Here is a 15507-nt window from a genome sequence, read left to right as displayed (position 1 = left end):
CCATGGACAACGTGTTCGCGGCCATCTTCCGCGAGATGCCTTTCAATCGAGGCCGGGGATGCGGCCCACGCCGCAACCGCGTGGTTCTCGTACGGCGTTTTGGCTGTCCGGACATGGAGGCAGTTCGTGGTGGGACCCTGCACGGCCGCCGAGGTAGGTTGGATGCCTGACAGACTCCCCCCCTTACACGCAACCTCTGGGGGCGTCTGGACGCAGGCTTACCAGGATGTGCCCGATGGAATGCACGGATCTTAGCAGGTGCATGGATGTTGGTGTCTGGTTCCCAAGATCGTTCCTCCGGACCGTATCCCTTCCAATGAACTAAATATTCTAATCGGCCGTGACGTATGCGGGAATCAAGTAACTCACCGACCTCATATTCTTCGGTACCTTGGACAACAATAGGTGGAGGTGGAGATGGATGTTTCCTTAAATGGGTGTCCGGTACCCAGGGTTTCAGAAGAGAGATGTGGAATGTAGGATGGATACGGCAAGAAGGAGGAAGCTTTAATCGAACGGCAGAGTGACCCAATAATGCAGTGATTTCAAAAGGACCGAGATACTTGGGATTGAATTTTTTGGATGGGCCAGGTAGATTGATGTGAGTTGAGGACAGCCATACTTTATCCCCAACCTGGTAAGGTGGGGCAGGTCTTCGTCTACGATCAGCATATCTTTTGTAGTCTTGTTGTGCTTTTAGCAGATTGTGTCTTAAAGTCACGAATCCCTGTTGGAGTAGTTGAAGCCGATCCCTAGCGGGAGGTACTGAAGAAGCTCTGGGTAAATCAAAAAGGAAGACAGGGTCGTATCCGTAGTTAGCTTTAAATGGCGACATTCCAATGGATCGTTGTAACTGGTTGTTGTAGGCATACTCTGCCATGGGTAACATCTGGTACCAATTATCCTGTAGATGTGTGATATAGCAGCGAAGATACTGTTCCAATATCTGATTTATTCTTTCAGTCTGTCCGTTTGTTTGAGGGTGATAAGCCGACGACAGTATCCGTTTGAGCCGAAGACCCCGACAGAAAGCATTCCAGAAGCGGGACGTAAACTGGACGCCTCTATCGGATAAAACTGTACGGGGTATTCCATGGAGGCGAAAAACCGATTGAATGAAGAGTTCTGCTGTTTCTGTGGCAGTGGGCAAGTGGCGAGCAGGTACGAAGTGTGCCATCTTGGTGAGACGGTCGACAACCACCATGATGGTGTTGTGTTGGTTGGAACGGGGTAGGTCAACAATAAAGTCAACTGTGATGTCCTCCCACGGTTGTTTTGGGATGGACAAGGGTTGAAGAAGACCCATAGTTTTTGTGTTTTGTCCCTTGTTTCTTGCACAGGTCTCGCATGATCGGACGTAGTAGTCTATGTCTTGCTTCATAGTTGGCCACCAAAAGGATCTGGTTGCTAGATCAAGCGTCTTTCGGTACCCCCCATGGCCCGCCATTGGATGATCGTGTAAGGCCTGGAGAACGGCAGGTCGGGCCGGACTAGGGACGTAAATCAAATTATCTTTGTAGAACACACCCTGGTCTTGTTGTAGTGGAGGAAGGTCCGTAGAGCTGGTAAGGGATTTACTGTGGGTTTGTATCTCTTTCAGCAGAGAGGTTTGTATGGAAAGGAAATGGTGGGGTTGCAGGATGGTATCGTCAGAAATATCGTTGTTTTCTGGGTCTTCATACATACGAGACAGGGCATCAGCTTTCCCATTTCGGTTGCCAGGTCGATAGGTGATGTGTAACTGGAATCTAGTAAAGAAGAGTGCCCATCGTGCTTGTCTGGGGCACAGTCGTCGAGCAGTCCTTAAATATTCGAGGTTACGGTGATCGGTGAAGACAGTGACCGGGTGATGGGCGCCTTCCAACAGGTGACGCCATTCTTGAAGAGCCATCTTGATGGCGAGGAGTTCTCTATCGCCAACCGAGTAGTTGCATTCAGCTGGACTCAGACGCCTTGAGAAGAAGGATACAGGATGAAGATCTTCTTTGTCACCCTGGCGTTGAGATAGAACTGCTCCCACCGCTGTTCCAGAGGCATCGACTTCTAGGAAATAGGCCTTTTTCGGGTCTGGGAGGATGAGAATGGGAGCCGTGGTGAATTTTTGTTTTAGCAAGTCAAAGGCATGTTGTGCTTGGGGGGTCCACTGGAATCTTGTTTGTTTCTTTGTAAGTTGCGTGAGAGGTTGAATGATGCGGGAGAAGCTATTGATGAACCGTCGGTAAAAATTTGCGAAACCGATAAACCGTTGTACAGCTTTTACTGAATTTGGAACGGGCCATTGTAAGACTGCGGTGACCTTGTTAGGATCCATCTCTAGATGTCCGGGAGTGATTATAAAACCCAGGAATTCCACTCGAGTGGTTTCGAAATGACACTTTTCGAGTTTCGCATAGAGGTGATTGTCTTCGAGTCGTGTGAGTACTTGTTTTACATGTTTTCGGTGTTCCGACAGAGATGAGGAGTAGACTAGGATGTCATCGAGATAGATGACTACGCAAGAGTCCAGCAAGTCCCTGAAGATATCGTGGAGAAAGTGTTGGAATGTGGCAGGTGAGTTGCAGAGTCCGAAGGGCATGACTCTGTACTCGTAGTGTCCGTATCGAGTGCGAAAAGCAGTCTTCCATTCGTCTCCTTTGCGCATACGGACCAGGTTGTAAGCACCTAATAAATCGATTTTACTGTAGATCTGTGCCCCACGAAGTCTATCCATCAATTCCGGTATTAACGGGAGCGGGTATTTGTTTTTAATAGTGATGTTATTCAATTCCCGATAATCTACACAGGGTCTCACACCACCGTCTTTTTGCCTACAAAGAATATACCAGCACCAGCCGGTGAGGTGGAAGGACGTATGAATCCTTTCCGTAGATTGTCTTCCACGTAGTCTTTTAATGCTTTTAATTCGGGCTCGGATAAAGGGAAGATCCTTCCGAAAGGAATAGTCGCTCCCGGTAGTAAATCGATGGGGCAGTCATATGGTCTGTGGGGTGGTAGTTGCTCTGCTTCCTTCTTATCAAACACTTTGTAAAAGGACCTGTATGGAGCTGGGATCTTTTGTGGTTCGACTGGGGTCACCGATATTGTGGAGGACAGTGCATGTGCAGATAGGATCCCTGAAGAACGAAGACAATGTTGTTTGCAAAAAATTGAGGAAAAGGTTACTTCACCTGTTGCCCAGTGTATGTAAGGATCGTGAAGCCGCAACCAGGGTAGTCCTAGGATAAGTGGAAACAAGGGAGATTGAACTAAATTGAAACGGAGTTCTTCTCGATGTCTTGTTCCTGTAGTCAAGGTGATAGGAATTGTCTCTAGCAGTACAGGACCTGATTGTATGGGATTACCATCAACCAGTCGAACAGTCAATGGGTGTTTTTTAGGGTGCGTTGGGATTTGGAGTTCTTGAGCCAGAGTAGTGTCGATGAAGCTTTCACTTGCTCCAGAATCGATGATGGCCATCTTTTGTATCATCTTATCTCCCCACTGCAGAGAGACAGGAATAGAAAGGTGAGACGACAAACCAGTTAATAAAACAGTAGGAGGTGGGAGAATATTGTTACCTCTTGTGGCCAGAGCAGGGCAGTTAGGAACGGCGTGACCCGGACCACCGCAGTAGAGACATAAGTTTGCGAGTCTTCTTCTGTCCTTTTCTGCAGCTGTTAAAGGACCACGTGCCATCCCAATTTGCATGGGTTCTTCCGTGGGAATCGAGTTGGGAGTAGTAGTGGTAGGGCCTGTGTGATGTAGCCGGGGAGGAGGGCCGGACGTAGAAGCACGTTCTTGTCTGCGTTCTCTGAATCGTCTGTCCATCTGTGTGACCAGTTGGATTAAGTCGTCCAGAGTGCCAGGCATTCCAACACGTGCTAGTTCATCCTTCAGGTTTTCGGAGAGACCCAAGCGAAATTGATGAATCAGTGCTGGCTCATTCCATTGGGTTTCGACAGCCACTCCTCTGAATTCTGATATGAATTCCTCCACGGGTCTACGACCCTGTTTTAGGGCCCGGATAGAGGATTCAGCGGTTGAAGTCCGGTGAGGGTCTTCGTAGAGAACATCCATAGCTTGACGAAAATCAGTCCATGTATTGAGAGAGGGATGTTCCACTTGTAATAGATGGTGTGCCCAGGACATTGGAGCGCCCGAAAGAAGAGAGATAGCTGTTCTCACTTTAACAAAGTCCGTGGCATACGTCCTAGGCTTAAGGACAAACAATAATTCACAGGAGGAGATGAAAGACTTGTATTTGCTGCGGTCTCCAGTGAAGCGTTCAGGAAGGGCTACTTGGGGCTCAGGTGCGGCCATTGCTCCATCAATTGGTAGGACAGGAGCGAGTATAGGAGCAGGTGGATCAGCTGGAGGGACAACTTGCAATGCCTGTACTTGAACTTGTAACGTTTGTTGTTGTTCTTGTATCCCTTGAACTGTGTGTGCCAATGCTGCTAGTTGTTGGGTTAGCGCTTGTATGGCGTTAGCAACTCCTGCAGGCTCCATAATGGCTGGCTTGTTCTGTCAGGAGGTAGGGGAACGGAGCACAGCGCAGTGAGATGCTAAACACAGGTGATGCCAAAGTGGTGCAAGCAGGTATTTATTTCACAAAAGACAGGCATATACCGGTAGCGAAGTCTTAACACAAGCCGTGGTCAGGGAGTACAGAAATACACGAGAGTCCTTTTAAACGTAGCCGAGTTCCAGGGTAGTAGAGAAGCACAGAGTCCAATAAACAAACCGAGGTCAAGAATAGCCGGGAAACTTACGTAGTCCAGTAAACAAGCCGAGGTCAAATTAGCCAGGAAATCCACGAACAAGATAAGGGTAAGGAAGGGTAAGATTCAGGTAATCAGCATACAGGAATGGAGCACCGCTTAGTTAACAAGCCAGCACTGACTGAACAGTGCTGGGGGTTTATATAGCCCTGCCAGATCCTGACTCCTCCCCTCTAATTATCCACCTTCAGTATAGAGCTGTCAATCTTCCCTATTCCCCGCCCTCTGCTTACCTCCTGCACTAACTTCAATGGAACTGGGAAGTTTGACACGCCCCCCCGCCATGGACAACGTGTTCGCGGCCATCTTCCGCGAGATGCCTTTCAATCGAGGCCGGGGATGCGGCCCACGCCGCAACCGCGTGGTTCTCGTACGGCGTTTTGGCTGTCCGGACATGGAGGCAGTTCGTGGTGGGACCCTGCACGGCCGCCGAGGTAGGTTGGATGCCTGACAAGGACTAGGACTAAAAAGCAGAACAATCTGGTTGTCAGTAAAATGGGTTTTTCAAAAATTGTAATATTTGGTTCACATAACTCTTCGCCTGGCTTAACTACTATGGACGGAGACTGAATGCATACAAGTGTATGCAAGCTGATTTTTTTATATTAGTTTTACCAGTCGGCTTTACTGAGCTGGACTTGTTTCCAACATATGCAAGAACTCACACTCACACTTAAGTGAATAGACCTGTTCAACTAGAATCTGGCTCAATCATTTACTTGAAATTACGCAATACAGCTCTTTGCTTATCCTTTTGCCCCATAACACTGCCATTAAGCAGCAGATTATGAAAACTTTTTTCGGCACCAGTAGATGCCAAATAATATACAGTACGCTGTAATACAAAAACAAAAATCCAAATTTTTCAGGTTACTTCAGGTTACAAATAATATTATGGGGATCTTATCAGGTAAATTCTAGCTACAAAAAAGTCAAAAGTACCTTATTTTTCCCCAAATTCTTACTTTACTGTGTTCGCTTAACAAACTAAATTGTTATACTTGGTAATATAAATTTTAACCCATATACTGTATATTGGTAATAACTCTATGCTAATATAAGTACTAGTAAGAAAATACTTAACACCTAAGAGTGATTCAGGTATCTGATGTATTTTGAACATGAATTCTTTTACCGGCACAGGGTAATTGATTGACGAAGACTCCAAAAATGCCATGGTGGAGTCGGGTCCCCTGAAAAGGTCCAAGCTTTTCTGGTGAGGAGGACAGATAGGTAGCTCTTCTGAGTGCCCCCCCTTTATCAAAGATTCCCTTGGAGAGAAGGACCAAGAAGATTCAGCCACCCTACACGCCTTCTGGCCAGGGATGGAAGAATGGGGTCACATTTGCCTTCATGGAGTGCAGCCCCTCAAGAAATAAAGAAGGGGACCTGGTGTCCATCATGGCTCTCTGGCACTTGGCACTTTTTTTTTTTTTTTTTTTTACAGCAGAGCCACTGACCCTGAGGCTTCAATAAATAAAATATAAATATGCTACAAAATGGCTGATGACTTTCAGTTCTGACATTGTCACCTTTGTCTTGATTATCTACTCCCCATGTTGACCACTCTCCATTTCGCTGGTTCTTCTCTATACTTACTACTCTAATTAGTAAGTATACATTTAAAATACAAAACACTGAAATCTAGCAATCTCAGAAGGTTTCTAGAGACATTTTGAGGGGGATGTTAGGATCCTCATATAAAATCTAGATCCTTAAATGTTATATATGGGGAACATCTGCCAACCATTTACTTAAACCAGGCCCGGACTGGTCATCGGGCAAACTGGGCATTTGCCCGGTGGGCTGGTCGGCCCAGGGCCGGATTCACGTAGGGGCTGATGGAGCTGACCCTGTTGACACATGACCCTGCTGCGCATCTGATTCCCCTGTGCAGTAGAACAGGTTGGTCTGCGAGCAGCACATACTTTTACATCTTCAGTTGTTCAGGTAAGGGGAGGCTGTATGAACGAGTATTTGAGATTGAGTGAGTGAATTAATGAGTATCTGTGAAGGAGTGAGTGAATGAATGTTTGTGAATGAGTATATGTAAATGAGTATCTGAATGAGGGAATTAATGAGTATCAATGTATGAATGAATATCTGAATGAGTGAATGATTATCTATGAATTAGTGAATAAATATTTGTGAATTAATATGTGTGTGTATGATAGCATGGATGTGTAAGGGGGGGCAAAGATGCCACATGCAGGCTGTTTTGGTGGCAAAGATGGCACAGGCAGGCTGTTTTGGTGGCAAAGATGCCACATGTGGGATGTTTTGGTGGCAAAGATGCCACAGGCGGGCTGTTTTGGTGGCAAAGATGCCACAGGTGGGATGTTTTGGTGGCAAAGATGCCACAGGCTGGCTGTTTTGGGGCCAAAGATGCCACAGGCGGGCTGTTTTGGGGGCAAAGATGGCAAGTCCTATTCTTCCAATCTGGGTCCTAGGCAGATCTGGGTGCCAGGTCTGATTTGATACTCAAGGGGGGTGGCTGGCATAAATACACAATGTGGGGCTGGCTGACGGGGCAATACGCAAGGCTGTGGGGGCATTAATTCACAAGTGGGTGCTGGCTGGGGCATCACATAAATCAATACTAAAGTGGGGCTGGCTGAGGGCATAAATACACAATGGGGGCTCTCTTGAGTGCATAAATACACGTGGGGGCTGGCAGCATCAATACACAAGAGGGCCAGCTGCGGCCATCACATAAATCAATACCAAAGGGAAAGCGTCTGTGGAAACCCTCCAGATGCGGGTGTCAGTGTGGCAGAGCCTGTTCTGGGGTGTGTGTTTGAGTGTCAGTGTGGCAGAGCCTGTCCTGGGGTGTGTGTTTGGGTGTTGGTTTGCCAGAGCCTGCCCTGGTGTGTGTACAAATACAGAAAAGAACCCCAGCACTCCACTCAGCTTACAATCCTTAGGTTACTCTATTCAGAGAAAGCAAAACAAAAAAAGCAACGTTTCGGCCAAACAGGGTCTTGGTCAAGCTCAAAAGGCCCTGTTTGGCCCAAACGTTGCTTTTTTGTTTTGCATTCTCTGAATAAAGTAACCCAAGGACTGGAAGCTGATTGGAGTGCTGGGATTCTTTTCTGTGTTTGTATACTTCAAGAGGGTTTATGCTGTCCCTTTTTTCCTGCTAGCTTCCTGGGAGTTGAGTGCTGAACCATTTTTTCTTTTTTAACTGTCCTGGTGTGTGTGTCTGGTGTTGGTGTGGCAGAGCCTGTCCTGGTGTGTGTGTGTGTTTGGATGTCGGTGTGGCAGAGCCTGTCCTGGTGTGTGTGTGTCTGGTGTTGGTGTGGCAGAGCCTGTCCTGGTGTGTGTTTGGGTGTCGGTGTGGAAAAGCCTGTCCTGGTGTGTGTGTTTGGTTATCTGTTTCCTTAATTTAAAGTAGGAACTATTTCATTTTTACTTATCCAGAGATAAAATGCCCTCCTGAATTTGTAGTGACTTCAGGGGACAAAACATTCAAGGCCCTGAAATCATTTAGTGGAAAAGATAATTATTTTCTCTATAATATTTATTTCAAGGCTTACTCACACTAAATTGTGGCTTCAGGCTTCCTATGTTGAATGACCAAGTATTATGTATGTGTATGTACATATATGTTTTTTCATAAAAATGGGCTGCTCAGTCTGAAATGCCCGGGCCTTTTTTTTGGTCCCAGTCCGGGCCTGACTTAAACCTTCCTTTAACCTGGAACAATCCCAACCCAGGAATAATATGCATTTAAATCCTTGATGTGGAGAGGATAGTAAAAGGACTAAAAGCAGAACAATCTGGTTGTCAGTAAGACGGGCTTCTCATTGATTGTAAAGTTTGGATCACATAACTCTTCGCCTGCCTTAACCACAATGGATGGAGACTGAATGCATGCAAGTGTACGCAAGTTGATTTTCTTGTATTCGTTTTGCCAATCGACTTTACTGAATGTCTGGGCTGGACTTTTGTCCAACATATGCAAGTACTCACACTCACACTTAAGTGAATAGACCTGTTCGACTAGAATTGTGGTCAATCATTTACTTTGAAATTACGCAATACAGCTCTTATCCTCTCGCCCCATAACACCGCCATTAACCAGCAAATCATGAAAACTTTTTTGGCATCATTAGATGTCAAAGAATATACAGTATGCTGTAATCCAAAAACAAAAACAAAATAAACCCCACTCCAGCTGATGACTGAATAGCTGACCGATGGTTGACCCCAAGCATGGCTGGGTCATGTAACCCCTTCCGCCTATACATCTCCAGTGGTCTCTGCTCTTTGCCTATCCTCTTGCCCCATAATACTGCCATTAAGCAGCAGATTATAAAAACTTTCTTTAACACCATTAGATGCCAAATAATATACAGAATGCTGTAATCCCAAAAAATCAAAATCTTCAGGTTACTTCAGGTTACAAATTAATAAGATGTGTTGGGATTTGTCATTATTGCTGTAACGAGGCTCCTTCACTGCAAATCCCCAGTGTTCTTGTACAGAGACAACGTCATGTTCTTTGCACAGTATAAAGACCTCTGAAAGAGTTATTGGCTGTTACTTCACTGAACTTCTGGTTTCAGAAACTAAGCCGGGATTTACCAGAAAATAACATTTCCAAATTTGCCTGATTTCTATCAAAATATTGGTGAAGACCTTTATTTAAACTTCCTACCAGGTGGTGGAACAGGATGCAGTGGAGAGATACATTCATCAAGCTTCCATATTTTTAATCTGATGGTAAAAAAGGAAAATAACGCAACTAAATAATGCTTATTCAATATGGAATTTTAAATTACATTTAATATCCTGCATTTATTTTGTATTGGTAATTCCCATTTATCCCATTTTTATTTATTGATAGATTAATAGAGAATTCATTTTATGGATGTTATTACTAAGAAATATTTTAGATTATTTTCTCTACTTTTCTTTTATATTATTAGATTCCATATATTTCTCTTGGATGTCTTAGTTGGAACTGCAGATATGTAACCAGAATGTGAGCGCTGTTGACCAAAACTGTTGTCTTGACTTCTCAACTAAATTGCAAATTTTGGCCAATGGAACATAATTATGGATTTTTTCATCATTTTACAATAATTATAATGATCTAAATGACATTTTGTAATGTAGGCGATTTTGTCTAAAATGAGGTGATTTGGTCATCTTTTCTTGTTATTTCCAATTTTTTAGCAGGTTTTAGAAACAGACTGGAAACCTCTATCTTTGATCTCAAGATCTCGAAACATCATCTTGACTGCTTTTTCCAGTATTTGGAGCACTGAAGAGGACTGGATAACCAGAGAATAACTTGGTTGTACTGTTAATATTTTCTTAATAACTTGGCAACAATCACTACGTTAACATCATCTTGGTGTAAAAACAACCAAATTATCTGCTTTCCTCTACAACAATATTCAAGCGCAACTTCGCCCTACAAGGGTAGGGAGGAAAAAATGTGCGTTTAGTAAAATTCAGTTCAAATATAATTTTTTTTTTCTAAGTTGCAGAATATGTTCAACGAGACAGAAGTGGTGGAGATTCTGCTGTTGGGTTTTCAGAATCCACAGAATGTAAACTCTTTTTTATCTGTTCTGTTCCTTGTGATCTACATCTTGACGTTAGTTGGGAACCTGCTGATTATTGTATTGGTGGCAAAGATTCAGAGGCTGAAATCTCCCATGTATTTTTTCCTCACTCAGTTATCGGTGTGCGATATCCTTGTATCCACCATCATAGTCCCCAACATGCTCCATGTTATAATTAATGGAGGAAGCAGAATATCGTTGACTGGCTGCATCACTCAGTTTTACTTTTTTTCTATTTCAGAAGCCACAGAGTGTTTCCTTCTTACAATGATGTCCTACGACCGGTATTTGGCCATTTGTCACCCGCTGCATTACACCTCCATCATGGGGTTTAGGCTTTACCTCCAACTCATTCTCATTTCTTGGCTTTTGTCATGTATATTTTCATTATCTGATGCCCCATTCCTTTCTGTTTTAGAGTTCTGTGGTCGTGTCATTGACCATTATTTCTGTGATCTTGCTCCCCTTATAGAGTTGTCTTGTACAAAACATACTCTTCTTGAACTTGTAGATTTTATTATAGGCATACCATGTGTAGGTGTCCCTTTCTTCTTTATTATTTTTACTTATGTCTCCATTTTTATCACCATCCTTGGAATCTCCTCCAGCATCCGGGGGGGCAGAAAGCCTTCTCCACCTGCAGTTCCCACTTGACTGTAGTGTGCGCCTACTATGGGACTATGGTAGTAGTTTACATTGCCCCCACCAAAAGATATTCTTTTAACGTTAATAAAGTATTATCTCTTCTATTTTCAATGCTATGCCCATTTTCTAACCCGATTATATACAGTCTTAGGAATGAGGATATCAAAATAAGTTTGAAAAAGTTTCTGTCAAAGAGCCCAAGAGGAATCTAAAATACATCTTCATAAATTATCTGACCTTTTCTTTCTTCTTTCAAACATACAGAAGAAGAAGCGATAAACATGGCAAAATGGTTACTGGGAATCAAAGGTCATTTCTAGTTTAGATGAGATATTATGGGGAACTGAGACCGGAGCTTGTCAGGTAAATTCTAGCTACACCATATTGTTCCCCCATATTCTTAGTTGATTGTGTTCACTAAACAAAATTGTTACACTTCATAATATAATTTGCAACAAATATACAGTATACTGGTAATAACGCTAAGCTTACATTGGTAATAGTAAGAAATTACTTAACACGTCAGAGTGATTCATTTATCTGATGTACTTTGCCCATGAACTCTTTCACAATATGTACTGCAACACAGATTATGGGCACATGCTTACGGATTGCGCAAGACACCAAAAATGCCATGGTGGAGTCAGGCCCCCTGAAAAGGTTCCACTTTTCTGGTAAGGAGGGGGGATAGGATGAAAATTTCAGTGGTCCTTCCCTTGGATGGAAGGACCAAGAAGATTTGGTCATCCTACATGCCTTCTGGCCAGGGGTGGAAGGAAGGGGTCACAAATGCCTTCATAGAGTGCAGCCCCTCAAGAAATAAAGAAAGGGACCTGGTGTCCATCGTGGTTTTCTGGCACTTGGCACTTTTTTTTTGTTTTTACAGCGGAGCCACTGACCTTGGGGCTTCAATATCGTAGTTGCTCGATTATAAGATGACCCCCCAAAATGTGAATATTAATTTATATAAAAAAGAAAAATATAAGAATATAAGACGACCCTATAGGAAAAAAGTTTTACCAGTAAATGTTAATTCATGTAAACTATGTGAACAATTTTTTTTAATAAAAGCTATGATTGAGAAAAATATTTTGTTTTTATTTCCTTTTTTTATTTTCAACCTGCCCCCCCAGTTATGTGCATCTGCCCCCTGGCTTGCCACTCTGCCCCAGAAATGCCTTATACCCCCTATATGCCACTGTGCCCCATTATATGCCTTTTAACCCTCTAAATGCCACTGTGCCCCATGATATGCCTTTTAACCCTCTAAATGCCACTGTGCCCCTTGATATGCCTTTTGACCCCCTATGTGCCACTCTGCCTCCAGAATTGCCTTATACCCCTATATGCCACTCTGGCATTTAGGGGGTTAAAAGGCATATTATGGGGCAGAGTGGCATATAGGGAGGTATAAGGCATTTCAGGAGGCAGAGTGGCGTATAGAGGGTTAAAAGGCATTTCTGGAGGCAGAGTAGCATTAAGGGGGTTAAAAGGCATTTCACAGAGAACTCTGCCTCCAGAAATGCCTTATGTCCCCCATTTAACACTCCCTCCCCCTCCCTCCTCCAAACTTACTGGAGCTTCTGAGTCCCCAGTGCTTAGTCCGGGCAGCGTGTAGAGCTCTACGCGATTCACGTACAAAACTTCCGCTGCAGCCGGGAGGAGGTGTGGCTAGCAGCGGGGGTTGTCTGCGTCCATCGTGCAGACCTTCCCCGGCTGTCAGAGATCAGAGTTCCCCTTGCCGGGGAAGGTCTGCACGATGGACGCAGACAACCCCCGCAGCTAGCCCCACCTCCTCTCGGCTGCAGCGGAAGTTGTGTACGCGAATTGCGCAGAGCTCTACACGCTGCCCAGACTAAGCACCGGGGACTCAGAAGTACCGGTAAGTGGGGGGGGGGAGACAGGAGGATCTGAATCTTAGTCTCATAGTCAGACCTAGTTGAGGTCTGATTATAAGACGACCCCGATTATAAGACGAGGGGTATTTTTCAGAGCATTTGCTCGGGAAAAAGCCTCGTCTTATAATCGAGCAAATACGGTAAATCAAATATAAATATGCTACAAAATGGCTGATGAATTTCAATTCTGACATTGTGACCTTTGTCTTGATTATCTTCTCCCCATCTTGATCACTCTCCATTTCACTGGTTCTCCTGGGTACATCAGTAATCTTATATCCCAAGGCTCTCATAAAGAAGCCAGCATATCCTATGATGGTGTAATTGACTCAAATGAGGAAGCAGATTAAACTACTAGTGTCATGTATCTTTCAGATTTGTGATTTATGAGTGACTGAAGTTCATCTTCTCCATCAATGATTATGAGTGGTATCAGAAGCATGAATAAAAATAGATTATTCCTTTGGTTTTGCTTCTTTCCAGGTGAATCCATTGAGTACAGATCATTGAAGACACTGTGTTGATTCTACAGGCCGGTCCAGCCGTAGATGTTTTAAGTAGATGGCTATGGCTTTGATGGCACATTTTATTTCAAGTTTTTTAGATGAACTGAATATTGAATCCCATGAGTAAAGTATCCATACCACAGCATCCATGACAAGTTATTGTGGTTTAGTCTGTATTTAGTAAAATGTCCTTCATAAATCATTCATTCATTTCAATATAATAGCGGCACTGAGAATGGGGTCTAGTCACTAAAAGTCGAGTTGTTAGTTTAGTTAAGATTTCGTTACTTCTCAGAAAACACAGATTCACTAATATGGGACACCTTTAGCTCAGGTGTGAGCAAACCATGACATGTGAGTTCAATGAGAACCATCATGTCCTTGCCCAAATGGACTGAAGAGCTTTATTCCTTCAGAGCAGACTGTTACTGCTCAATTTATTTTTCATTTAAGAACACTGAAAATTTTAATAAAATAATAAAAAAAGATTTTTTATTTTGAGAAACCGCTTTGTGTTATCATACTATGGATTTTGCTCTGTGTTTGCTAAGATATTTATGGCTGTTTGGAACATTTATGGAAAGTTGCTTTTCTCATGGAAGGCAAGAATTTATTGGATGGAGAAAAACAAGGTTTTGCAGACATTAATTTTCAATTTGCATAACAGGGCTTGTGAATGTATGTATTGTCTCTGAAAATGTCAGTGAAAAGGTGTCAGGACTGGGATGGGAGCATAAGGCAGGTAGTGCAGTCCGACCCAGAGGCAGGCAATCCGTAATAAGTCAATAATCAGTCCAGAAGGTCAAGGCAGACTGCACTGGTTCATAACGGGTTAACAAGCCATGGTTGTGGGACAGGAGACAAACAGCATAATCCGGGTCTTAAGCCAAAGATCAAGCAGAAAGGTCAAGTGAAGTCAGTAAACTGTAGCAAGGAACACAAGGTGAATCCCAAGGGCTTGGAGATAAGGGACACCTGAGCTGCATGAGTGCTGGTGTGGAGGCCTGACACTCTAATTAGTAAGTATACATTTAAAATACAATAACACTGAAATCTAGCAATCTCAGAAGGTTTCTAGAAACATTTTCACAGGGATGATAGGATCTTCATATAAAATCTAGATCCTTAAATGTTATATATGGGGAACATCTGCCAACCATTTACTTAAAACAGGCTCGGACTGGCCACGTAGGGGCTGATGGAGCTGAAGCTCCAGGCCCCTACCTTAAAATAGGCCCAGTCAGGACCCAGCTGACTGGGCCTATACGGCCTCTATGGCCGCCTATAACGCAGGGCAAAAGGGGCACCTGCCCCTTAACCCCACAGCAACTGCGACCGGGCCCGCCACTCTAGGGGGCCCGGGCAACCCCCACGATCAATTCTGCGGGGGCCCGCTACTTACTGGGCAAACGAGCGCCAGCCGGGGACGCAGGAATCCAACAGAGTCACGTGACGAGCGGCACATACTTTTACATCTTCAGTTGTTCAGGTAAGGGGAGGCTGTATGAACGAGTATTTGAGATTGAGTGAGTGAATTAATGAATATCTGTGAAGGAGTGAGTGAATTAATGTTTGTGAATGAGTATATGTAAATGAGTATCTGAATGAGGGAATTAATGAGTATCAATGCATGAATGAATATCTGAATGAGTGAATGATTATCTGTGAATTAGTGAATAAATATTTGTGAATTAATATGTGTGTGTCATAGCATGGATGTGTAGGGGGGGCAATGATGCCACAGGCAGGCTGTTTTGGTGGGAAAGATACCACAGGTGGGCTGTTTTGGTGGCAAAGTTGCCACATGCGGGCTGTTTTGGGGCCAAAGATGCCACATGCGAGCTGTTTTGGGGGCAAAGATGGCAAGTCCTATTCTTCCAATCTGGGTCCTAGGCAGATCTGGGTGCCAGGTCTGATTTGATACTAAAGGGGGTGGCTGGCATAAATACACAATGTGGGGCTGGCTGACAGGACAATACGCAAGGGTGTGGGGGCATTAACGCACAAGTGGGTGCTGGCTGGGGCATCATATAAATCAATACTAAAGTGGGGCTGGCTGGGGGCATACATACACAATGGGGGGGGCTCTCTTTAGTGCATAAATACACGTGGGGGCAGGCAG

The sequence above is a fragment of the Spea bombifrons genome, chromosome 4, assembly GCF_027358695.1.
Source record: "Spea bombifrons isolate aSpeBom1 chromosome 4, aSpeBom1.2.pri, whole genome shotgun sequence".
Lineage (NCBI taxonomy): Eukaryota > Metazoa > Chordata > Amphibia > Anura > Pelobatidae > Spea > Spea bombifrons.
This window is presented reverse-complemented; position numbering follows the sequence as displayed.